This window comes from Archocentrus centrarchus, chromosome 13 (assembly GCF_007364275.1).
Source record: "Archocentrus centrarchus isolate MPI-CPG fArcCen1 chromosome 13, fArcCen1, whole genome shotgun sequence".
NCBI classification, from domain to species: domain Eukaryota; kingdom Metazoa; phylum Chordata; class Actinopteri; order Cichliformes; family Cichlidae; genus Archocentrus; species Archocentrus centrarchus.
The window spans coordinates 2,062,045-2,089,651 of record NC_044358.1 but is presented as its reverse complement, the minus strand read 5'-3'; positions in this window follow the sequence as shown (position 1 = coordinate 2,089,651).

The following is a 27,607-nucleotide window of genomic DNA, read 5'->3' as shown; positions in this document are numbered from 1 at the left end:
GCTATTCCTCCCGAGTATCATGACCTGGCCAAGGTGTTTAGCAAAGATTTGGCTCTATCACTACCTCCACATCGCCCATATGACTGCGCTATTGACCTACTGCCTGGGGCCCCTCTGCCATCCAGTCGCCTCTACAGCCTTTCCAAGCCAGAGTGTGAGTCCATGGAAAAGTACATCACCGACGCTCGCACTGCCGGTCTCATTCGACCCTCTTCGTCCCCTCTTGGCGCTGGTTTTTTCTTTGTCGAGAAGAAGGACAAGACCCTCCGTCCCTGCATTGATTTCCGTGGGCTAAACAAGATAACAGTGAAGAACAAATACCCTCTGCCTTTGCTAACGTCTGCCTTTGAGCTCCTGCAGGGGGCGACTATCTTTTCCAAGCTCGACCTCCGGAATGCATATCATCTGGTGAGGATCCGCAAGGGGGACAAATGGAAGACGGCCTTTAATACCCACCTGGGACACTTTGAGTATCTGGTCATGCCCTTTGGGTTAACTAACGCCCCGGCTGTGTTCCAGGCTCTGGTCAACGATGTTCTTCGCGACTTCATTAACCACTTTGTTTTTGTATATCTGGATGACATTCTGATTTTCTCAAAATCCCTGCAGGAGCACCGGAGGCACGTTCGTCAAGTTCTCCAGCGCCTCCTTGAAAACCGCTTGTTCGTCAAAGGCGAGAAGTGTGAATTCCACGTCGTGTCGACTCCTTTTCTGGGTTTCATTATAGAGAAAGGACAGATGAGGGCGGACCCTGCCAAGGTCAAAGCGGTCCTGGATTGGCCGGAACCAGCAGACAGAAAGCAGTTGCAAAGGTTTCTGGGGTTTGCTAATTTCTACCGCTGTTTCATTAAGGATTTCAGTACACTTGCACTGCCTCTGACTTCCCTCACCTCTCCTAAGCTTCCGTTTCAGTGGGCCCCGCCGGCGGACACAGCATTCAGAGCCCTCAAGGCCCGTTTCGCCTCCGCCCCGGTCCTCATCCAGCCAGATCTCGCTAGCCCTTTCGTCGTGGAAGTGGACGCCTCAGATGCGGGAGTGGGGGCCGTGCTCTCCCAGCGGGTGGACGGTAAACTGCGGCCCTGTGCCTTTTTCTCTCGCCGTCTCTCGCCTGCTGAGCGAAATTATGACGTGGGTGACCGCGAGTTGTTGGCCATCAAGCTGGCCCTGGAGGAGTGGCGGCATTGGCTGGAGGGGGCGGCCCATCCGTTCCTCGTCTGGACCGACCATAAGAACCTGGCCTACCTTCGGTCTGCCAAGCACCTGAATCCCCGACAAGCCAGGTGGGCTCTGTTTTTTGCTCGTTTTGATTTCACGATCTCTTACAGACCTGGTTCCCGTAATGTCAAGTCAGACGCCCTGTCTCGTCAATTCACCTCTGACCATGCCGACCCGCCTGAAAGCATACTACCCGCCTCCTGTATAGTGGACTCAATCACCTGGGAAATCGAGTCTCTCATCCGGACTGCCCAGCAAACTGAACCCGACCCTGGAAACGGACCGCCCAACCGCCTCTACGTTCCCAGTCAGGTCAGGGCTCGTGTGTTACAGTGGGCACACACAGCCAGGTTCCATTGTCATCCCGGGGTCCATCGGACCATCTCCTTCCTGCAGCGACTATTTTGGTGGCCGCACCTTATCAAGGACACTCGAGAGTATGTGGCGGCTTGCAGCGTCTGTACGCAGAACAAGGTATCTAACTCCCCTCCTTCTGGGTCTCTGAGACCCCTGCCCACTCCTAAGCGACCCTGGTCACACATAGCCCTGGACTTTGTTACCGGTCTACCCCCCTCTAACGGCAACACTACCATTCTGACGATCATAGATCGCTTTTCCAAGGCTGCACATTTCATAGCTCTGCCCAAGTTGCCCTCCGCCCTAGAGACTGCTCGGTTGTTAACAGACAATGTCTTTCGCTTGCATGGTATTCCAGAGGACATCGTCTCTGACCGAGGCCCACAGTTCACGTCCCGCGTCTGGAAGGAATTCTGCTCTGCGCTCGGCGCCCAGGTGAGCCTATCTTCTGGTTTTCATCCCCAGACAAATGGCCAAGCTGAACGTGCTAACCAGGAGCTGGAAGCAGCCCTTCGCTGTGTGGTGTCAACCAATCAGTCCACCTGGAGCTCCCAACTTGCCTGGGTGGAGTACGCCCATAATTCCTTGACCTCTGGTGGCACAGGCATGTCCCCCTTCGAGGTCTCCTTGGGGTTCCAACCGCCGCTGTTACCGGCCGTCGAAGAGGATCTGTCAGTACCTTCGGTCCAGCACCATCTCCGCCGCTGCCGTCGGGTTTGGAGAGCCGCCTGAGCGCCACTACTCAGGACCAAGGATTAAAACAAGCGGCTGGCCGATCGTCACCGGACCACAGCGCCCGACTACCGACCCGGCCAGAAGGTATGGCTTTCCACCCGACACGTCCCTCTCCGAACGGAGTCCAGAAAACTGTCCCCCACCTTCATTGGTCCATTCGAAGTAGATTCTGTGATTAACCCGGTTTCCATTCGCCTGAAATTGCCTCGCACCATGCGTGTTCACAATGTTTTTCATGTCTCCCAAGTCAAGCCTGTTTGTTCCAGTCCCCTGTGTCCCCCTCCTACTCCTCCGCCGCCTGCTCGCCTGATTTGACGGCCAACGTGTCTATACCATCACCCGCATCCTGGATGCCCGTCGCCGCGGCCGGGGTTTCCAGTATTTGGTAGACTGGGAGGGATACGGACCCGAGGAACGGTCCTGGGTGACCCAGGCAGACATCCTGGATAAGGACATGGTCAGGGATTTCCGTCGACAGCACCCGGAGAAGTTTGGGTCGCCGGGAGGCTCCCGTTGAGGGGGGTGTACTGTCACGGTCCCGGGCTAGTGGGTGTGTATTCTGTTTTTCCTCTTTCTTTCTGGTGTGTGTGTTTTGGTGGGCGCGTCCCTCTGGAGTGGTAGAGAGGTCTCCTCCCTCGTGGGCTGGTTTTCAGAGCAGCAATCTCCACACCTGTTGCCGATCAGCTCATCCTCCTGCATTACTTAAGCTGGCAGTAGACTGTCATTCGTCGCTGGATCGTTGACTGTGAAACAGTTAGTTTCGGCTCCTTGATGTTCACATCTACTTGTCTTAACCCTGAAAACTTACCTGTGTTTTCCGTGTACTCAGATATCGCCCGACGAGCGGAGATCTCCTTGGGAAGCTCACAACCAGATCCCTCTCCTCCGTGTCCGCCTCTCTGCGGGTCCGCCGCACCGCACCCGAAGCTCCTCTCTCGACCTTGGTCACTGGAGTCCCCAGTCTTCCCCCACCCCGTGCCTGGCCTACCTGCTCTGTGCTCTTGAGTCACTGAAAATAAACCTTGCACTAAACCCGCCACTCTGCGTCTGCTTCAGTCCTCAGTACCTAACCCTGACATTGAGCCAGTTCCATTCATGTACAAGCCTACATGTGTTGTGTGTCATCTTATTTATTGTAGGGTCTTTACCCACAATACAAAGTGCCTTGAGGCGACTTTTTGTTGTGATTTGGCGCAATATAAATAAAATTGAATTGAATTGAATCTCTTTTGTCCTTTTCACTGGGATTCCATCACTTTTTTTTGTTGTATCACCTCCCAGATTGAAGCATCCCCTTTTTGAGCTACTCTGATATCTTCAGGGTCAAGCTCCAGGTGACCCATCTTTGGGTGTGTCACTGGCATTTGAGTTTAACAGTAAGGCAGTACAGCGCTGTCTCTCATAGCTTTGCCCTTTTGCCAAATGTTGGAAATAACCTCTGGAGGCATTGTCTCTGTGTAATCAGACAAGTGGTCTTGCAGCTGGGCAGGATATCTAGACAGTGTGTAAGCAGCAACAACTGTGTCCAGGGGCCGCATCCTTCGAAGGACGTAGACCAGGTTCTTTGCAGCCCACGAAGACCACAAAGGCCAGAAGTGAGCAGGTGTGAAATTGGACGGTCTAGCCTTCAGATCAGCATCGCCTGTACTCAGCTCAGCGTAGCTCATGTTGCCTAGCAACCATGATAATGCGAAGCACAGCTGTGGAAAAGAAGCTGTTATAATGGAGCCGAACTTTTGCTCCTAGTTGTGGTTTAATTTTAATTATTTAACTCAAAATCAGCTATTAAATCAAGCATAACACATTTCAACATCAAGGAATACAGCTGAGCAAATGATTACTTACCACCTCTCTAGTAAGACATTATTAATGTTGAATAAAATGATTCAGTTATGATGCTTAACTTTAATTTTAGCCAAACCGAGTTGCTCAGGAAGAAATGAAACACTGAAATAAACCAAACATCAGCCATTAAAGATCATCTGAGTGAGTTATATCTGTGTTTAACTTCCACTCAGTGGTGAAAGCCAGCAGTGGTTTGAAAAGGATGTGCTAGGAGTCAGGTGTTCTCTCTGAGTATAACGAGCCTCAATAGCCCAGTCAGCTAAGAGCTAGCGAGGGGAGCTGGCTGGTACAGCAGCGGCAACGGACATCTCCAAAAACATCAGAGCACTTTTTGCAAGTAAGCGATATCTTGATAAAATGAGCTGATATTTGAGGTTTACACATTTACATTCTCACCTGAAAACATCTTAAAAGTTTATTCTGCGTCAAGTTTATTCTGTGTTTCAAATTTTTTGGCCTCTATCCTCCACCATTGTTGTGTTTGAGTTTTGATGCACAATGAATCATGGGATATGGTAGGCCACGAAGGATACACCGGACACATCTTTCAAATTAAAGAAACAAAGGATGCATTCATCGACCACATTTGGAGGAGTCTTTAGCCGCATTTCCATAAGTGCGGGTCGACTCAACTCACAATGATTTGATGGCATTCCATTAGAATCAGGTACACATTGCAGGTCCTTTTTCAGTACGCACTCACCCGAGGTTCTAAGCGATCCAAGGCGATCCGAAAATGTGATGCAGCGGACAGCATGCCACTGATTGGCCGGGGAGTGTCGTCACTAGCGGAGTCATGAGAGCGACTCCTTCACCAGAATCAAGAAACTGGAGGCATGCAAAGCACCGGTTGAATGCCCAGACTGACGGTTTTCAGCGATAAGCAACATGAGAGCCATCTGAAACACACCCACAGCATACATATTATAACCCTGTATTGCCGGGCGATCACCGCTGAAGCACTTGTTACCTGCCCCTAAAAGCCGAACAGTTGGTTAACGCCGAGCCTGAGGCGGCTGATCAAAGGAAATTTGAATTACCGCAATAACACGACCGTTTGTCCTATCAGGAAAAATTCAAACTGTTTCTGAAAGCTGAGAAACTGCACTTCACAACCACCATAGGGCATTACTGTGGTTTTATTGCAGTAATTGTTGCCGTAATTCTGCAAATGGTGACACTTTTGAAGTACACTAAGCTGATTATGATATGTTCGGGGGTATAGGGTTAATACTTAACAATGACAACCTTCATCCATTAAAATATTGTATGGGGACTTATGCACGATGATAATATTAAACTGGCATTAGCTGTTAGCTTGCCTCTATCTCATCTATTGTTGTGTTGTGTTTTGACTCGCATATGAGTTACATCATGAGACTACTGCCAGCGCTGCTATATCGACTCCACCCACACTGTGGTGGTCCTCAACTGCATTGGAAACAGAACACGACCGTGCAGAGTTGTGTTGACTGAGTCGACCCCTGCCGAGTCATTCCGTTTGGAAACGCAGCTTTTGAATTTGGACAGCCTTCATCACTTCACTGTGATGTAATCGGCCTACAAATGTGGCCTTCGAAGGTTGTGGCCCCTGAATTTGGACACAGCCAATGTTTGACTTGCCGGGGAGATATTTGATTGTCAAGTGTGCTAGCTCACCCACCCCGATACCCGGCTGCATTTAACTTGGCTGTACTCAAAACATATGGAAGGGGATTATTATCTGTGTATGCAGTGAAGGAAGTAGCATAATAAAGGTAATCCCTAAATTTATCACAGATAGCCTACTTGAGCACGAGAAACTCAAGCTTGCCAGAATGCAGATAATAGTATTTTCTGCATGTGTAAGAGTCCTAGAACCATATGCTATAATATGCAACTGGTTCTCTTGTTGTTGGTGTATAACAGCCCCCAAACCTTCATTTGATGTGTCTGTGTGAAGGACAAAAGGCAAGTCAAAATCTGGGTACGCTAGAATAGGTGGGCTAGTGAGCATGTCAACGAATCGGGACACAAAAAACAAGGAGGGCTTTTACTTCCCCCACGTTCTTTGGCTCTCTGTCTCTTAGCTGTTAAACTGCTTCCAGGTCTTTGGGATCTATCTAAACACCTTCACTAGTGACAAGATGACCCACATACCTGATTTGGCATTTAAACGGTTCACATTTGTTTGAACGTAATTTAACACAATGCTCCCTGAGTCTGGGCAGAACATGCCTAAGGTCATTAATGTGATTACCAAAAATTTTAGAATAGCACAATATGCCGTCTAAGTAGGGGACGCAACATTATTAACCCCTCAAGTACTCCTTCCATGCACCTTTGAAAAGTAGCACTAAGGCCGAATGGGAGGCGTGTCCACTTGTATAGTGTCCAGGGTGTGCTAAAAGCGGTCAAGTGCCTAGAGCTCTCGTCCACAAACCCATGGTGGTAAGCACTGCCTTGGTTGCGTATTGATAACCATTGATAACACCCCCAAGTTATCCAACAGTTCCTGAAGGTGTGGAAGTGGATAGCAGTCAGGAATAGTTTTGCGGTTTAGGCTCAGAAAGTCAACACACAGACGCAAAGACGTGTCTTTTTTCCTCACACAGACCACTGGTGAAGAATAGGGTGATGTGGAGTTCCTAATCCAGCTGTGGTCAAGCAAATTCTGGACATGTTCTTTCACCTCCTTGTACAATGATTTAGGAATTGAGTTGTAGGCTGTCCTAAAACCTCCCTGAAAACCCTTCAGCTGATCCAAAATGCTGCAGCTAGAGTACTGACAAGGACTAGACAGAGAGAGCAGATTTCTCCCATACTGGCTTCTCTTCATTGGCTCCCTGTTAAATCAAGAATAGAATTTAAAATACTTCTCCTCACATACAAGGTCTTGAATAATCAGGCACCATCTTATCTCATCTTATAGTACCATATCACCCAAATAGAGCACTTCGTTCTCAGACTGCTGGCTTACTTGTGGTTCCTAGGATACTTAAAAGTAGAATGGGAGGCAGAGCCTTCAGCTTTCAGGCCCCTCTTCTGTGGAACCAGCTCCCAGCTTGGATTCGGGAGACAGACACCCTCTCTGTTTTTAAGATTAGGCTTAAAACTTTCCTTTTTGATCAAGCTTAGTGTTAGGGCTGGATCATGTGACCCTGAATCATCTCTTAGTTATGCTGCTATAGACTTAGGCTGCTGGGGGGGTTCCCATAATGCACTGTTTCTTTTCATTCACCTTATTTACTTCGTTTATACTCCACTCTTGGAGTGGAGTTTTGACTGTTTTGACTGTTGGGTTTTCGTTGTATTATTGTAGGATCTTTACCCACAATACAAAGCGCATTGAGGTGAGTGTTTGCTGATTTGGTGCTTTATAAATAAAATTGAATTGAATTGAATTGAATTGGTGCATTGTCTGTGAGATTGACTTGGAGCTGCAAACTCAGGATACAGCCAATGTCTGAGTCAATTTTAGCAAAAGCGTCAGACTCTTTAAAAAACATGTCTCGTTCAATTCGTTGTTCATCCTCTCTGAAGTGAGACAAATCGACTGGTGAGTGCCATCATTCTTTATTCTTTATTTGGCATTTATCAGAGTCATTTAGATTGGCGGAACAGGTGTTCACACAGAGTTGGGACTTTGATTCAGGGGTGTTTGGAACTCACTTAACTGGTCTTACTTCCACAAGTGGTGTTCTGTACAGGGATTTTGACAGTTTTTGTTAATCCAGTAGGAACATCTACTAATGCAGGGACCAACTCTAACCCATCAGGACAACAGTCCCCTACGCCAGGCTGAAAAACCATTTCACCACCTTCTTTACCCTACACCGAATTTCACAAATTTGACCAGCAGGTAATATTACTCCCCTTTTACCAGTTTTGACATTACACTAAATAGAGTTTTCCACTAGGGTCAAAATCTCAAATGTCTAAAACTAAAGTGTCAACAGTACTGCTGTCGATGCTTAAAGTTCTCTAAGTAGACCAGTGATGTTAGCATCACTTTCTTTATTGGCTTTAATAACTTCAGTAATAACATTGCAGCGTAAGATGGGGAAGTTAAGACAGTTTTGGGTGACTAACGTAGTTACTTGGATAGTAACATGTTCATAATTCTGGCATATAATCTGGAGTTCCAAGTCTGCCCATCCATCAAAAGAAACATCAGTGCCATTTGCAGCCAAGATTTCAAGTGGCTTGTCTGACAGGAGGGATTCAAGTGGTTGAATGGAAACATTAGGTAATGTCTTTTCCATCCATGTTTTACCCAGCTTAGTAACTTAGGCACCTGAATGAAGTAGCATTCAAATCGAGGATCCATTGAGTGCATAGGAAACCATGCATCTCTTACCAATGAGCTATGCCAGTCTTTTCCTTGGTGATAGTTGAGTTGGCTTTGATTTTGCATTTTTGGGATGTCTATTACATACTGGGGGTGCTTGTATTGTCCTGGTCACTGGTGCCCCCCTCCTGTGATGGCTTGCGGGGAAAAGAAGGACCCAACTGCGGAGGCAGACCTTAAAGGTTTAAAACGCTTATTTACACAAATTTACACGGAACATTTGGGGGGTTATGCCCGGGGTTAGTCAGGGGGAACTGTGTGAGGCTTGTCTCCAGCACTCTGTCAGCCTAACGATGCGTTTACTGACCCTCTGAATCCTTGGCTCACACGCTGACGGAATCCAGCTCAGCTCTGCACACAAACAGTGATTAATCCACAGGGCAAAAGGTAAGTTAAACAACAAGAGAATAAGCCACATAGTTTGGCTACCTGGTAGGGGCAATGATCCAGCAAGGACTGAAGATTTCCCATGGCTTAAATACTCATCATGCGAGCATCAGGAAAGCAGGTCATCAGGTGTGCAGCTCACTGCCAGAAGAGGCTGGTCAGAGGGTGAAGTAAACACTGAGCTTGCCCAAAACAACAACACACCCACACAAACAACACACTGCCGGGGAATGCCAGCTCAGAGAGGGCAGGAACCATGACACTGACAGCCTTTGTTGTAGACAGCTGATGGCTCTGTGTCCTGCCTGGCTGCACACAAAACAATGTTGGCAAGTGACATTGTTTCATTGTACACAGGATCTGCACCTTCTACTTGTACTGGTGAACTGCACCTTGGAGGGTTAAAATCAACAGGTATGGTGTTGTCAGGTGGCCGGCCAGTGGAGGCGAGTGAGTTCAGGGATACTGTGGAGCCAGTCTCAGCTCTTCTCTCGGCTAACAGTTCCTGATAAAAGATGGAATGTTGATCAGCAGCCTTGGTCGCTAGCAGAGGTGGCAAAAGTACTGACATTCTGTACTTAAGTAGAAGTATCAGTACTTGTGTTAAAAAATACTTTGGTAAAAGTCAAAGTACTGGTTCAACTTCTTTACTTAAGTAAAAGTAAAAAAGTACAGGCTCTGAAATTTACTCAAAGTAAGAAAGTAAAAGTAGTTCTTTGGAGGACATTTCTACCTGCTAATTTTCTGTAACGCTAACTGAACCTCATTATATATTATTGTAATAATATAAAATAATACATGAGAATAGAAACGTTATTCCAATCTAAATTTTAATTGTAACAAATGCACTCAGCTTGAATCTGTTATGTAGGACACAAACTGGGAAAGGGAATTTAAACACAGCTCTAGTCTCTGTGTCCTCCATAGTAGAGGGTGACTGTGCCTCCACCTAAACACAAATGTGAGGATACTCAGGGTTTACAGTGGGATTCAGAAGGTGGAGGAACCCTAAGATCAGCTGTAGTGGCTCTGCATGGGGAGAAGAATCACAACTTTCTGTTGTGAGCTCCAGTAAATGATGTTGGTGTGCAGGCTGTGATCAGCTGACCTGCTTCTGCTGCTCTGAGGTTTACTGCTCTGTGTGGATGATCTAAATTCACAAAGATGTAACCCAGTATTTCACAGCTATCTGAGCTGATCTCCAGCCCTACACTGACAGCATACAGGCTGTAGAAATGTTGGATTCAGTGAATGAATCTCAGCATCAGCAGCTTTGATTCAAACTGATACTCTGCTACACTGATGTAACCTGTAACTCTGACCACGAGCACAGCCTCTGTGCACCAACACAGAGCTTTACTGTAAATACAGTACAACAAGCTGACCTGTTTATTACGTACTAAAGTGCAGTATTTTCATACAATCTTTGAATTACACAAAGTTAGAATACTTCAGTTTGTTTTCCAGTCATTTTTTATTCTAACCTCTTCTTCCTCTCCTGTCCTCTTTCTCCATCTCTGAGTGAACTTTTCTCTCTTTGCTCTCCCTGTAATATAGCAGCTCTACTTTAGCTAGCAAACACACTGTGTGACAAACTGCAGACACTTTGTGTGTTTGCTGATATTTGTTGAGCATTTAGAAACGTTGCATTTACCTGCCACACGTTACTCTTTTTATGCTTGCTCCTCTTCAGTAGCACTAGCTAAGCTGTTTATGTCCCCCGAGCACAACTTACAGACTCGGTCCGGCCCGCTGTAACCCCTGATTATAGCGCTAAAAATTATACATAAATTATATGGGTTTGCGTATTTAATCCCATGCATGCGATAAGCCCCGGGAATGGAGGATACGCAGTACGATTGTCTCTTATATGTTATTATTCCTCCATTTAGGCTCAGATCATTTGATGTTTGACGGCATACTGACCAGAAATGCAAACTTCTCTCTGACGTGTTAAAAAGTAACGAGTCTGTTTTGAAAATGTAAGAAGTAGAAAGTACAGATACTTGTGTAAAAATGTAGGGAGTAAAAGTAAAAAGAACACAGAAAAAGGGTATTAGTTTTGGGTATTAGTTTAAAATACCCTGTGGTGTATATGATGTGATTGTTGTGCCTGGAAATGGCATACATGGTTGGAAAGAAGAGAGCCGTAGCTTTCTTTTGATGTGCCGCATGTGTGTGTGGGCCAGCCAGGGACAGAGATATTTGGCTCTAGAGTCAGAAAAGCTGCGTGACGGCCCGGATACAGGCCCAGGATTGTCATAGGGTTAAATAATGCTCCGAACAGCAACTTCTTTTACTACTGTTTCATCTAGCCCCAAGCAATGACGGCCACGATAGAAATGAAACCTCCTGCGTTGTACTGGCAAATACAACTCTTTCCCATACTAAAGCATACTTAAACATTCCTGTCTACATAAATTCACACTCATTTATGTGACTTTAGAACAAGGTTTGAGTCATTAAAAGAACTTTGATTCCTTACCTGTGGAAAAGATGGAAAGAAGACAATAACAGGCCACCAGCTCATTTAATTATGACGCTGTGGCTCTGCATCGGCCCTCTAGTCTCCACAGTAATGCAAAGCACCCCCATTGATGTGCATGCATTTTGTGCATCTGACTTAAAAAGTACACAATAGTATTTACAAAAAGGGGGGGGGTCTCCGTTTCAACCCAAAATTCTGATAAAATTACCTTTTCAATCCGCTGAATTAAATACCTGAGTTACTTGGACAAACGTGATGGCAGGGTCAGTGCATCAGTTTTGTCCTTAGAAGAAGGAAAAAGAAAACACTATATTTATAAAACTGAAGTTCTTGTACCTGGCCCCACAAATCTTAGAAATATGGTGTCGAACCAAATATTTACTTTGGCATTACCTTGGCCTCCAGTAGCACTGTGAGAAATCTTGGAGTCATTTTTGACCAGAATATGTCCTTCAATACACATATTAAACAAATATATAGAACCACGTTTTTGCATTTGCACAATATATTCAAAAAATTAGAAACATCCTTTCTCAGACTGATGCTGAAAAGCTAATTCATGCATTTATTACTTCTAGGCTGGACTATTGTAATTCATTATTATCAGGCTATCCTAAAAGCTCCCTGAAAAGCTGATTCAAAATGCTGCAGCTAGAGTACTGATTATTACTGAAAGGAGAGAGCATATTTCTCCCATATTGGCTTCTCTTTATTGGCTCCCTGTTAAATCTAGAGTAGAATTTAAAATCCTTGTCCTCACATACAAGGTCTTGAACAATCAGGCCCCATCTTATCTCAAAGACCTTATAGTCCCATATCACCCAAATAGAGCACTTCGCTCTCAGACTGCTGGCTTACTTGTGGTTCCTAGGATACTTAAAAATATAATGGAAGGCAGAGCCTTCAGCTTTCAGGCCCCTCTTCTGTGGAACCAGCTCCCAGTTTTGGATTTGGGAGACAGACACCCTCTCTATTTTTAAGATTAGGCTTAAAACTTTCAAGCAAGGGTCCACCCTGTACAGGCCACCAGCCTGTTACAGTGCTAACACAGAGAGAAAGAGACTTAGAGGTGCTAATTCAGCAGCTTCACCTGTCACTTCACACTTGGCTGCTAACTACTCCAGTTCGAGCATCAGGTTACCACCTGATGATACCAACAGTATCACATCATCTGCAAAAAGAAGAGATGAGATTCAGAGGGCACCAAGGTGAAAGCCTTCCACCACTTGGCTAGGTCTAGATATTCTGTCCATAAAAATTATGAAAAGAATTGATGACAAAGGGCAGCCCTGGCAGAGTTCAACACCCACAGGAAATGAGTCTGATTCATTTTCGGCAATGTGGACCAAGCTTTCGCTACTGAGCTGTATGTTCTGGACACTGAGGTTAAGAGAGGAGCTGAGGTGTCAACTGATCACATCTGGTGGTGAGTTGGCTCAGATGGTGACGGAAGATGCTGGACAGATCTGGTTTGTCTATATGCATAGTGAGGGTGCACTAGGAACACCTGGTAGAGGCCCCAGTCTGTGAGAGCTTCAACTCCCACCTCTGACAGAACTTCAACAACATTCCAAGAGAGGTTAAGGACACTGAGTCTAAATGGGCCATGCTCTGCACCTCTATTGTTGAGGCTGCTGCACAGAGGTGTAGCTGCAAGGTGGTTGGTGTCTGTCATGGTGGTAATCCCCGAACCACTTGGTGAACACTGGAGGTGAAGGAAGCCATCAAGCTGAGTCCTATCAGGCTTGGTTAACCTGTGGGTCTCCAGAGGCAGCTGACGGATACTGGAAGGTCATGTGGATTGTGGCTTGGACGGTAGCTGAAGCAAAAACCTCGGGTGTGGGAGGAGTTTGATGAGGACATGGAAAAAGGACTATCAAACACCTTCAAAGCGATTGTGGCAAACCGTCAGTTGACTCGAGGGAAAAGTGGTGCTCTTCCCACACGTGTATAGTGCGGTAGGGTGGTGCTGACTTCAACTGAGGCTATAGGTAGGCAGTGGAAGGAATACTCTGAAGACCTCCTCAATCCCACTGACACGGCTTCTGTAGTGGAAGCAGAGTCTGGGAATGAGGGGGATGACTCGGCATCACTGGGGATGAGGTCACTGAGGACAACTTCTTGGTGGCAGGGCCCCTGGGGTGGATGAAATTCACCCTGAGTTCCTGAAGACTCTGAATGATTTAGGGCTGTCTTGGTTGACTCTCCTCTTTAACGACGTGTGGAGATCTGGGGCGGTGCGATTTTTTTACTCTAAATCTATTTATGCAAAGTCCCCCACTAATTCAGGCTAGTGACTGAAGAGACTACTAATGAGAATGAAGAATACTGTTGATTGACATATGAACTGCAATCAAATACATTAGAGGGACACCTAGATAACTGGGGCCTGAAATGTCTGCAAGCAACCAGCTGGCAGCTTTAAGGTGAACACTGCATGAAAAGTGGGTTTTTCGACAGTTTCTTGTATGTAATACTGACGCGCGCCTTGAGTTTTAGGGCTCTCAGCAGGAGGCTTTGGCCAGAACAGTAAACTGTAGGGAAACTGCCGTGGACTCTCTGTGTCAGTGCTCCCTCAGCTCCCCCCTCTCCTCAGGTCTAGGGCAGACTCTCATATGTAAAGGAGGTTTCTGTGAGTCATACAAATGCAAATCAAGTACTCACCAGGGGTCACCAGTACTCACCAGTGGTCTACCCCTCCCAAGTTGTAACCAACATATTTTTATTTCTACAGCGAAACATTCAAACAAGACTAATCTCACAAGAAATCATTCTAATTTATAAATTTGAATTATCTAGTTGGAAATATATTTTTGGAAGTTTTCAGCTTTTGTCCCTTTTTCCAATAAGGCTGTGAGCTTCTGTCTGTGAGCTTCTGTCTGTGAGCTTCTGTCTGTGAGCCTTTGTCATGGAGTTTTTTGTGAACCCTGAACTTTAGTGGACTGAGGGAGATAAACAAAGGCTATAACTTGATTTTGGTGACACCACAAGCATTATTTTCATTGAAAAGCATACTCGGTTTTCAGTCTAATTCACTGTAACAAAAAGTCTGTCACACCATCATCCTCTCCTGTGCAGTGGCTTCCCAGCTAGCATTGAACATTCAGACAACATCCCATGAACGCTGCTATAAACGTTCAGTGAATGTTCACATGCATTAATGACATTAAAGACTACCAAGGCAGATGGAATACGAAAATGTATAAACTTTTATTTTGCTATACATGGATGTACATAAGAGATATCAGCAAAACCTTCATGAGAAAAATGTAAATGTAAAAAGGTAAATAAAAAAAAAAAATAAGGAAAATTTTAATGCAACAGTCACCTTCTCAGTTGTCCTGCTTAAACAGACAGTGGATGTGTGTCTTCCAGCTCATAGGGGGTCATTTTGACTGTTGGGTTTTCTCTGTATTATTGTAGGGTCTTTATCCACAATACAAAGTGCCTTGAGGCGACTGTTTGTTGTGATTTGCTGCTATATAAATAAAATTGAATTCATTTGAAATGAAATGAATTTAATTTCCGTGTGGCAGCTTCCTCGCCTGTGATTGGACAATACAGATCACGTGCGGGATCACGCTGAAGGTCTGTAGGACCAATCAGTGCCTTCCTTCTCTTCCGTTCAAACTGAATGGCGGTTTTTGTCTACGCTGCTTTCCCGGTACGACAATGGAGGACGTCGTCTATATTTCAACACCCCAGAAGCTCCCGGTGAAAGCGAGCCTCTCTACCGGCCAGCCTCAACCAGCCCCGCTGCAGACGAGAAGACGCTGCTGGCTGCAGTGAGTGGGTTATCGACTCAGTTACTCAAGTTTCTACTAGCGCGACTGAAAGACAACATGGCGTCTACTGTTTAGAGACTCGATGCTTTGGACTCTAACAAAGCCTCACCTATAGAAGGACTGGAGGAAAAGACGGCAGCACGATACGAAAACTGCGGTAAGACTTGGTCGTTTCTAAAACAAAAATACTAAGAGTGGAGGAATGGTCACAGTAAGCTGACAGACGTATTGTTATTTGGTTTCTTATTTTTATTTCATCTTATAGGAAGCAGTTCGCGGCCTGCACAACTCTGAATCCAATAAAAGCCGGTATGATCCTCTGCAGTGGTAAGAATCAGAAACAAAGCAGCAGTATTCAATGTGTGGAGGAGAGAAGAACTTCAAATGTTTTTACTCTTATTTATTTTCACGTTTTTTTCCACAGACTGTTCGCCTCGCAACGCGAGTGGGTTTCTAATGCGTGGACAGTGATATAATTGTGTGTAAGTATCTTTTTTTGCCTGAATATTGTTTATGTATGCACTGTGTGTACACTGTATTTATTTACAATGTACAAAAATGTTTTTTAGCTTCTTGAAAAACCTACAGACGGTTCGCCGAACTTCCGCTACAGTCAGCCTCACGGTCCGGAAAGGGCGGCAGCCATTAAAAACTCTGCCCGGTGTCGTGCAAGAAGGAAGCCGGTAAGACGTATTGGATTGTTTTGTTGGTCTGCTGTATTTGTGTAGTTAGCTTGGAAATGCAGGTTTATTTTTGGAAAATATTACTTATTGTTTTTTTTAACTTTATATAAAATCTGGCTTCTTCTGAACAACCCAAAATGTATATAAAAAGCAGTGGCGGGCCGTGCATTTCACACCTAGGCCATCAGTAGTGATCCGCCTGAATCACTCCACCCTCAATAACTATTTTATGGCAATAAAAACCTCTTTTTATGCAGAAATGCAGTAGAAAGAGCTGTTGCATCGCAGATTGAGAGCTCATGTAGCCAGAATAAAAGCATTTACCAAAGAAACAAACCCAAGGTGCACAAGTCTGCTTTTACTGCCGCTACAGCTGCGACACATATAAAAATGCATTGATAACAACCTCATAAAATTATTATTAAGAGAGAAACATTTTAGTCATCGTGACCCCGAAATGAAAGTTCCTGCTTGCCCCCCCCCCCCCCCCCCCCCCCCCCCCCAAAAAAAAAAGCCAATCTAACAGTCTCTTTAAGATTTCCCTATTATTCTTCACCTTTACGTTGTGGAGCTCCGCTTCCCTGCGCACTTGCTCGCTCAGCTGATCCGCTCTGGTGTCCCCGAATGTTTTGCTTGTAAGTGTCCGGCAGTGCTTTGGTGTCTCATTGCTGCCTTGGTTAGGGAAGTCAAATTTACAATTTACAATGTATAATCAGTTTAAAGGTGCCTCAAGGGTTAATGACCAAAATCACTGAAGTACTTTTATCAGTGTTAAATTTTTTCAAAGTACTTGTTCATTTGTCTTTTATTCACAGGATGCAGGAGTTGGTACTTTGTCACATAACCATTGTTTCTGATGACAAAGATGGGCTGATTAATTTTTTTTTTTTTTTGCATTCAGGGTCTTATCTGCTATGTGTACATTCAAAGTCAAGAGACTCAAACTTTCAGTGTAGTTTCCTGATTTTTCACAATATTTCATATAGTTTCATAATGACTTAATGTGTGCTCTGTGTCAACAGCTGCTGGAGGCGAGGACGAGTGACCTGGCAGTGAAGGAGGTTGCCTTCTGGGATGGTGTCACCACTGACCTCATGTTGGATGAAGAGGATGGCGTCTCAGAGGGCGTGTCGGGCTGGATTAAGACCCCCAAGCTTCCCCAGCCAGGAGCTCAGTGACCTCTGAGCCAAACTGCAAGACAGACTAGAAGCTCACCCTAAATACAACACTGTGCACCATAAGTGTTTGTATGCTGGACCATGCTCTGAGAGAAAGCCACCACCACATGGCCCAGAAGTAGCAAAGCATTATATGTCATTTTGTTTACTTTATATATATAGATTATATGATGTGTGTGTGTGTGTGTGTGTGTGTGTGTGTGTGTGTGTGTGTGTGTGTGTGTGTGTGTGTGTGTGTGTGTATGTGCATATTGCTTTATAAATAAAACAAAAAAAAATATTCAAACTTGTGCCTCACAATTTGTTTCTCTTAATTGAATTCCTTTAGTTGAGGTTATTAGCATGGCATGAATACAACATAACATACAAGGTATATCACAGAAATAATAATTTAAAATAATTTTTATTACTGGGTTATTATTTATTAGGGAGGGGCTTACCCAGGCCTGTCTTTATAAAGGCCAATGGGGGGACAGATCTACCAACCAATCACATGTGAATACTGAATTGTGATGTCATTTTTATCATCCAATGACTGAGAAGCCACGTGGGTCTCTTGCCGCTGCTTCGGCTTGAGGCGCTGCTATTCATATGTAAAGTGGAGTCGTTAACACCTCGCGCCTGCCGGCTCCCCCCGTACCTCTACCCCCCGCTGATTCTAGTGGTACGTAAACGACCATATCCATCTCAGGCGAACGAATATGCGCATCCCCGTATGCTGACGAAAGCTGCCGTTTACTAGCGGCGCCCGCGTCAGTATACGGGGACGGATATGCCTCTTTTCGTGCAGTGGAAGCAAATCATTTCCAGTGTGACTTTAAAAAAAACTCTCTTAATGTTCCCTAGTTTATAATCTATCATCAGTGATAGATGATGGTTCTCTTAGAGCCACAGCAGAGATGTATTACTGAGTTATTGTTAATATTAAGATTTAAATATCTGTAACAGTTTCACATTTAACGCTCATAGGTGTACCTGGGGTAATTCTGTACCCCACGTCCCAAATTTTTTAAAATAATATTATTGAAGTAAATGTTATTGAGCAATCCTTTTAGGAGTTTGTTCCTTGGTCATTACTGTCCCTTTTTGTATGCATTGCCCTCATCAATTAATAGCCACTTATTAAGTTATTCATTTCAATTGTGAAATTTTCCGTTATATGGACCTGGGGTAAATCTGTTCCCCAGGGTTTCCATCATTGCCAAAAGGTGTCTCTTTTTGATGCAGCACTGTTAGCTAGTGGTATCTCTTCTAAATGATCAATTTTCAGTTGGAAGCCATTTGCATGGCCACTCTGCTGCTTGTAATAGGTGAGTGTGCATGAAAATGTGAATTGCACGCTTTGATTTCCAAACAAATACTTTGTCAGAAAGTATAGATAATCATGTAATGGCATAAACACATGATAATGTCATACAGTATTACATTGGGGAGAACCTGGATGTAGTTTCATGTGTTCCTGCCTTGATACATACGAGCCAGGCGTATGTACAGAGCGGGGTACAAAATTACCCCAGGTTGTCACTACAGGCATTCATTGCTTTAGAACACAGATAAAAGATAATTTTTCAAGAATATGGCCACAAGCTCTCCTGATGAATCATGGCACCTTTCAATCATTTGTTTCAAACAGAATTCAACCTCATTAGGGTAACATCCCAATACAGTTTTCAAATCCTATATACATCCAGCTGCAACTGTAAAATATCTGGGAGAATAAGTAGGGGTAAGACATACAAAAAGTGTCAGCATATCTGGCATGGCTAGAAATACAGGATATTGACCTTGGACTTGGGGATGTTATTGTACAGTGAACACAGAAAAAAGTAATTGGTCGTAATCAAAAATATTTTGAAAAGGTTTCATATCAGACAAATTTAGATGGAATTGGCTAGTCTTTCTATACATGTATCTGGATATTTTTGCTCCCAAGTCTTATCAGCTACCTGGTACTGTGTAACTTCATTTTAGGTATGTTCATCCAGAATGAGGTTGCTAATGATAAATGTTTTGCAGAATATTCCAATTCAGTTGTTTAAATGCATGCAGTGTTTGTTTGGTGGTTAAATGCATGCAGTGTCCATTTATTGGTTTAAATAAAGTTCATTTTATGGTTATATCTATGCTTTCTTTGATTAAATCCATGGGGTGCAGAATTACCCCAGGTCACTAATAATGTAAACAAAAAAGTGCACATGTATGAGGGTTAAATCAAAAAATGCAGGCCAACTTTCCAAGTATTTCATGTAAAGTTTTAGCAGTAAAAGTAAACTTGATAAACATCCAAGTATCCAAGCGCTGCCTATATATTGGTTGGATAGATTTGGATGATAGCTATTACAGTAACTTTATGACTGCGGAAATGAAACTGAGTATCAGTCAGCTGGTTTAGGTACAGCAGAGAGAAAGTGAAGAGAAGAGAACCTGCCAGGAAGCAGGTTAAGTTCACTAAGTCTGTTACCATGGTATCTAACTCAGGATTTAAGTTGATTCTCTTTCAAGAACAGAAAACCCAGAATCTCAAACATCTAAGGGTTATCAAGGTCTGAGTTGTTAGCTAAACCTGCTTCCTGCAATAACGCCAAAGTCTCTCATTCCATATTGGATGACTCTTATTCATCCCACTTTATCAAGCAGTCAATCCATGGCAAACAATACATCACATACAGTACCAGTCAAAAGTTTAACTGAAAGTTTTGGCTGGTACTGTACATATAATATATTTGTGGATCAGAAGCAGGCCTTGAGGGACTATACAAATAAATATATACAAGAACAATTCAATTCAATTCAATTTTATTTATATAGCGCCAAATCACAACAAACTGTCGCCTCAAGGCGCTTTGTATTGTGGGTAAAGACCCTACAATAATACAGAGAAAACCCAACAGTCAAAACGACCCCTATGAGCAGCACTTGGTGACAGTGGAAAGGAAAAACTCCCTTTTAACAGGAAGAAACCTCCAGCAGAACCAGGCTCAGGGAGGGGCAGTCATCTGCCGCGACCGGTTGGGCTGAGGGGAGAGAAAAGACATGCTGTGGAAGAGAGCCAGAGATTAATATCAATTAATGATTAAATGCAGAGTGGAGTATAAACAAAGTAAATAAGGTGAATGAGAAACAGTGCATTATGTGAACCCCCCAGCAGACTAGACCTATAGCAGCATAACTAAGGGATGGTTCAGGGTCACCTGATCCAGCCCTAACTATAAGCTTTATCATAAAGGAAAGTTTTAAGCCTAATCTTAAAAATAGACCAAATAAGCAACAACCAAATAAGCAGAAAAAATGAATTAATGGAATCTCTGTAATGAAATATTATAGTCAACAGTATCAAAAGCTGCACTCGGGTCTAGAAAAACAAGCACAGAGATTAGTCCACTGTCAGAGGCCATAAGAAGATCATTTGTAACCTTCACTAAAGGTGTTTCTGTACTGTGATAAATTCTGAATCCTAACTTAAACCATTCCTCTACAGATGATCCTTTAGCTGTTTTCACAACTAGTGTTTCTAGAATTTTTGAGATTAAAAAGAAGGTTGGAGATTGGCCTATAATTAGCTAAGACAGCTGGGCCAAGCAATGGCTTTTTAAGTAACACTTTAATTACTACTGTCTTAAAGGCCTGTGGTACATAGCCCATTAATAGAGATAGATTTATCATGTTTAAGATTGAAGCAATAATTAATGGTAGGACTTCTTTGAGCAGTCTTGTAGGAATAGGGGGGTACATAGCCCATTAACAGATAATTTATCATATTTAAGACTCAAGCATTAATTATGGTAGGGCCTATCTGAATAGTCTAATAGCTATGTTGATGGTTTGGTGGAAGTAACTATTGAAGTTAACTCAGAAAGTTCAACTGGAGAGAAAGAGTCTAAATAAATATCAGTTGTACGGAACGTTTCTTAACATAATGATAAATCTGTGAGAGCGTTATGAATGGTTTTCTCTAATGGTTAAAATTCATGAAGTCATTACTATATTACTACTCCAGCTTACTGGTTATTTGCTTTAAGCTGCACATTTGTGAGTTATGCCAGGAAGCCAAGCACTTCTGATTTGAGGCTTTCTTTTTCAGAAAAGTCACAGTATCTAGAGTCATACAAAGTGAGAATGTAAAACTACTGATGAGATAATCAACCTCTGTGGGAGTAGAGGAAGTAGCTGCTCTGCATTTTCTTGGTACATGGTAGAGAAATTATATCCTTGAACTTAGTTACAGCACTTTCAGATAGACTTCTACTGTAATGAAATTTATTCCCCACAGCTGTGTAATCCATTACTGTAAATTTAAATATTATTAAGAAACAAGACTAAAGAGGATTTTCAGGGAACAGAGTTAAGTTAAATGTTCAGTTTCTATGCCATAAGTCAGAAGAAGATCCAGAGTGTGATTAAAGTAGTAGGTGGGCTCATTTACATTTTGAGTGAAGCCAAGTGAGTCGAATAATAGATTAAATGCATTGTTGAGGCTGTCATTTTCAACATCTACATGGATGTTAAAATCATCCACTATAATTATTTTATGTGAAGTGAGCACTAAACAATTTTCTACCAAACAAAAGTGATGTGCTGGCAATATTGTTGAAGACTCAGAAAGTATACTGTGAGTGCAATCTCATGTGTTTAACTGAAACATGGTTGAATCAAAATATCTCAGATGCTAATGTACCTGATGTATTTGGTTTCAGCTAGGGATGCTCCGATCCGATTTTCAGTACCGGTATTGGTCCGATCCTGACCTAAATTACTGGATCGGATATCGGAAAGAAATAAAAAATGCAATCCTATCCAATAGGATAGGATAGGATAGGATAGGATAAAACTTTATTGGCATTACACATACAACATACATTGTACATATAATGAAATTTCGTTCAGAACAACCATCCAGAAAACAGACAAGACTAACATAGGGAGATGGGTGTCCTCAGCCGCAGCCACACTGGCGCCGCCGGTACAATCAGTTCCCAGAAAAAGAAGACAACACACATCATGGGGTAGTTAGGTTAAAAAGAAGTCATCTGGGACAGTGCTCAAAATGAGCACCATACCAGGGTCCAAAAAATCACCTTAGCAAAGCATATTAGCACATTTAAAGCCAGGATAGCAATATGGTGGGGCGAGGGAGGGGCAGGAGGGGATGCAGACGGAGACGAGAGGGTGGGGGCATTGTGGAGCCAGATGCCAGCTCCTAGCCAAAACAGTTCGCTGATAGTGATGGAAGTTCATCAGCGGCCGTGGTACACCAGATCCAGCTTCACAAATCACAGAGACGGGTGGGGGGAAGAGCGACCGTCACACATAGTCCTGGAGAAATATGATTGCCAGCCCAAGGCCAGCTAGGGAGCCGAATTCCTGATAATGGAGATGTTGTTTTGGAACAGGCTGCTTGTTTTTTTCCAACAGCCTTCAGTCTCACTGGGGAACCCATTCAGTAATCCAGTATTCCCAATTCATTAGTTACCATTCTCACCGTGCAGAACTGAACCTTATCTCCAGATCAAACCCCTCTCACCTGCGAGCACGTTGTCAGCTGGACTACCCGTCCGCTTTACGGCTCAGGTCCACCAGGCTTTGAGTCTGAGTTTGTACGGCCCTGCACAGGCCATCCACCTGGGTCGGCAGCCTCTGCAGATGTCGAACTGCTGCCCAGATTTTCTTAATTTCCCGGTAAATCAGGCATCCTCCGAGCCCAAACAGAAAAGATACCGCTACCAAATAGCCGAATATATAGACGTCTTCCACGTCCTCGATCTCCAAAGCTGAGAAGCACACAGGTCTCCACGAGCTCCAAGAATCGATGACGTATCCAACCCGGTCTGTTCCACTCAGACACGCAGGCTCCCCTTTCCCCGATCTCATAGTGGAAAAAATTCAATCAATGGTGTTTAGGGCCCAGTTTGCCAGATCCGACCCACATTAGCTGTATTACTGTTCTCCGTTGTCTTCTTCTTCTTGTGGGTTTGCGGTTGACCAAACCAGCTTAAAGCTGCATTACCGCCATCTACCGGAATGGAGTGGGGATCAGGAAATAACCCCCTCAGTTCTCCATCACTGCGACGGATTCCCTTTAACACTGAGTGATCATCGTTGACATGTTTTTCCACGCCTCCACCGCTCTCTGCGTGTTTGTGTGTTGTGCTCGGTGTGCTGAGAATTTCAGCAGTTATATTTTTCTCTATTTCAGCTCCCGGACATACTGCTAGCGAACTAGTGATTGTCCGGTACCAGAAGGACCCCTTCCCCGTCAAAATATTTTTTATACTTTAATCCCTGATTAGTGACTAAATATAGACCTGCAGTAGAAACGTATTTAGGAGAATGCATGTGAATATAAAGCATTACAAGATTACGCTCACGCAGCCCCCATTTTTTCAACATAAACACTGATGATGCAACAGCAGCAGTCAGCTGATTTACATGTAGTCAGTCTGCGCAAGCGCAAAGCTCAGATGGAACGGAAGAAAGTTTTCTCCCTGTAACCACCATTAAACCTTTACTGGGGACCGGCTTCTGGGTAATGGCGGACCTGGCAGACTGTTTTTCCTGAGCTCCTCAAGAGGTCCCAACTTAAAAGTTAATTCATGTATCAACCACTAACACAAACCTTGAAATTCAGAACCCAGTGTGAGAGATGAAGAAAAACGTCAAATCCACGCCTTCAACAGTCAAAACCCTGCCGAATACAAGCTCCGGGAGTGAGCACGATTACACCATGCCGATGGACACAGCTCCAGCTAACAAACGAGAGATAGAGGCTAACAACCCGACCGGCACTCCTGAGAAGAAAACGCACATGGAAAAAAGGACGAAAGGTATGTCCCAGGAAGAAATGAACACTGAGGCAATATTGAACGCTATAAGCTCATTACGACAGAAAGTAGACGACCGCATGGAAGAAGTTGGCATTCAAATGAAGCAGCACAGTGCTATGTTAGCGGCTATCGCTAAGTCAGTACTGGTCAACTCTGAGGAGCTGAAAGAGTGTAAGATGAAAATAACAGAAATGGAGAAACAAGTGGATGCGCTCACCAAAGAAAATATGCACCTGAAAGAAGGAGTCCTAAACAGTGAAAGATATAAAAGACGGTGGTGTCTGCGCATAAAAGGAAAGAAGGAAAAGCCTACTGAAAACATCTGAGCTGAAGTTGTGGAGCTTCTGTGTAAAATTGCACCCGACTTAGCGACAAAGATGAATGAAGAAGTTGATGTTGTTCACAGAGTGGGTCGCAAGATGCAAAGCAGGAACAGACAAATCATCATCCTGTTTGTGAGACGAGCTGTGAGAGAGGACATCTGGAGAAGAACTAAAACTTTTCCTGTTTGCAAAGAAGAAGGAATTCGCTTCTCAGAAGATTTGACCCCAGAAGATTGGAAAGCGAGGCAAGCGCTGTGGCCAAGAATTAGGAAAGAAGGCAAAGCGGCAGGTTTCAGGGGAGGTTTCATAGAAGGCAGACGTATTATGGAGAACCATCCAGCTGGGGTCTGAGATGAAGCAGTAATAATTATGGAAAGGTTGTGGACAGTTCTGTTAAGGGGGCCTCTACCTCATGTTTTTTTTTTTTTCCCACTCTCCTAAACTTCTAACGTGTTCATGTGTTCTATTTTTAAGTTAAAAACTGATCTTTCATTTCTTTCAAAACAAGGGGACTAAAAGACTCATGTAAAAGAAAAGCGGCTTTTCTGTTTTGTAAAGGACAAAAAGCACACTGCACCTTTCTTCAAGAAACCCATTCTGAGGCATCTGATTTGAAGTTCTGGTCACAACAATGGGGAGATAAAATTCTCTTCAGTCATGGGACAAATCATTCAGCTGGAGTTGCCATCTGTTTTTACAGATGTCCAGGTAAAATTTTGAGTATGAAAGCAGATGACGACGGACATTGGGTAGCTTGTGTTTTGGATGTAGATAATGTTCCAATAATTTTGCTAAACATCTATGGGTATAACAATGATCAATACAATAGGAATCTGTTACATAGGATCACAATAACTATCACAGAGTTTACTGCTAATTTCTCTACGGATCATATTATAGTTGGAGGGGATTTCAATTTGGCCCCAGATGAATGGATGGATCGATGGCCTACACAGCTGTCAGGAGAAACTAAAAATCCTATTCTTGAAGACTTTGTTAACAACACAAAATTGACAGATGTTTGGAGAATGCTACACAATGGTGTTAAACAATTTACCTGGCATAAACCTAATGGTCAAAGCAGATCACATATAGATTATTGGCTGGTATCTGGTGCAATCTTAGATTATGCTAAAGAAACCAATATAGCAAGCAGTCCTCAAAGTGATCACTATATTATCAATGTAAAACTAAAAAAACAGAACAGTAGTAGTAAACCTAATAATTACTGGAAATTTAATTCAAAGCTTCTCAAAAATTTTGAATAAATCATAATCATAAATCATAAATATAACGAACATCAACACTATTGAAAAACCAATTCTTAAAGGGGAATACTTGAAATATAGCATCAGGAAACATTCAATTAGATTTGGACAAGATTTAAACAGTAAAACTAAAGCATACGAAACAATGGTGGTCAAAAATCTTATGTCACTTTACAGTAAATTGAGCTGGAGTGATGAGGACAAAGAAACTATAAACAAATTACAGTCTGATTTGGACAGGTTATACATGAATAGAGCAAAAGTGCCTACATAAGGTCTAGAGCCAGATGGATTGAAGAGGGAGAAAAGAACAATGCCTTCTTTTGCAACTTAGAAAAACATAGACAAGAATATAATGCAATTAATAGTCTTATGATTGATGGAGTGGAATGTTCAGAGCCTCAACGAATAACAGATGGAGTATTTAATTTCTACAGCCGTCTTTACAAATCTTCATATACAGAACAAAAGACTTTATTGTTTTTTGATAAAGTAAGAAATCTGATTCCTGGTATTGATGAAAATTTTAAAGAAATTTGTGATGAAAAGTTAAGAATCTCTGGATTTGATTTTGCAATTAAAAAGATGGCATCTGATCGCGCCCCTGGGCCAGATGGATTAACAACTAACTTCTATAAATTTTTCTGGGAGGATCTAAAACTTTTGTTGTTTCAGACTATAGAAGACTGTATTACCAGGAAGGAACTTATGGAAACAATGAAACAAGGTATAATAAAACTAATCCCAAAACCTGGTAAGGACAAAAAAAATTTAAATAATTTAAGAACTATTACACTTTTGAATACAGATTATAAGATCCTTACAACAGTTTTGGCAACAAGATTAAAAACTGGTTTACCTAAACTAATTAGCCAGACACAATCTGGCTTTCTAAAAGGCAGATCCATCCATAATAACATCCGCTTAGTTCAAGACCTTATCGATTATGGTCATCTAATAAAAGATGATGGGTTTATGTTGTTTTTAGATTTTCACAAAGCATTTGATTCTGTGGAACATACATTTATTGTCGATACATTGAGATGTTTTGGATTTGGTAACAGGTTTATTGATATGATTGCTATGTTAAACACCAATATAAACAGCTGTGTTTCTCTGCCTGATGGCACATGCCCTAGATTTACAGTAGAAAGAGGAATTAGACAGGGTTGTAGTATCTCACCTCTTTTATTCATTATAGTCACAGAACTACTAGCAATAACTATAAAAAAAAACACTAATATCAAAGGGTTGGAAATAAATAAGCATAAAATAATCATAAGTCAATTTGCAGATGACACAACACTCTTCTTAAAGAACAAAGAGCAAATACCATTGGTTTTAAAGGAAATAGAGCTGTTCTCTCAAGCCTCAGGGCTGCAGCTGCATATAAATAAGTGTGAAATTATGAGTATTCATAACTGCTCTGAATCCTCAATTCTCAATATACCAGTCCAAAATGAGATAAAGTATTTAGGAATCTGGATCACGAAGTGCAAAGCTCCAAGTGATAGAAAAAATTTACAAGATAATATTGATAAATGCAGCAAGACATTGAACAATTGGCTTCAAAGGGATTTGACTTTGTTTGGCAGAACATTGTTAATCAAAACTGAATCCCTATCCAGGCTTATATATCCTGCATATTCTTTAGCTGTCCCTCCAAGGCTAATAAAAGAAATTAACAGAATAAATTTTAACTTTATTTGGAAAAACAAACATCATTACATCAGAAAGTGATTTGTTAAAAAATTATGAAGAAGGTGGTATTAAGGCAATTGATTTTGAAATTATGAATGGAACATTGAAAATTAGATGGCTTCAATCCCTGTTAAGGAATGGAGATCTTATCTGGTTTGTAATGCCAACATATGTGTTTCAAAAAGTTGGAGGTATTGAGTTGTTATTGAAATGTGATTTTGAATTATCTAAACTACCTCTTAAGCTCTCTACTTTCCATCAACAAGTTTTGTTACAGTGGAAAATTATGTTTAAACACAACTTCAGCTCGCATGATGTTCCATTGTGGAATAACAGAGCCATATTGAGTGGGAGGAAATCTATATTTATGGAAGATTGGTGGAATAAAGAAATCTGGTCAAGTATTCATTTATTGGATGAAAAGGGGAATATTTTTAAGTTGGAGGATTTCAATAACAAATATGGAATTGATTGTTCCAAAGCAAACTACA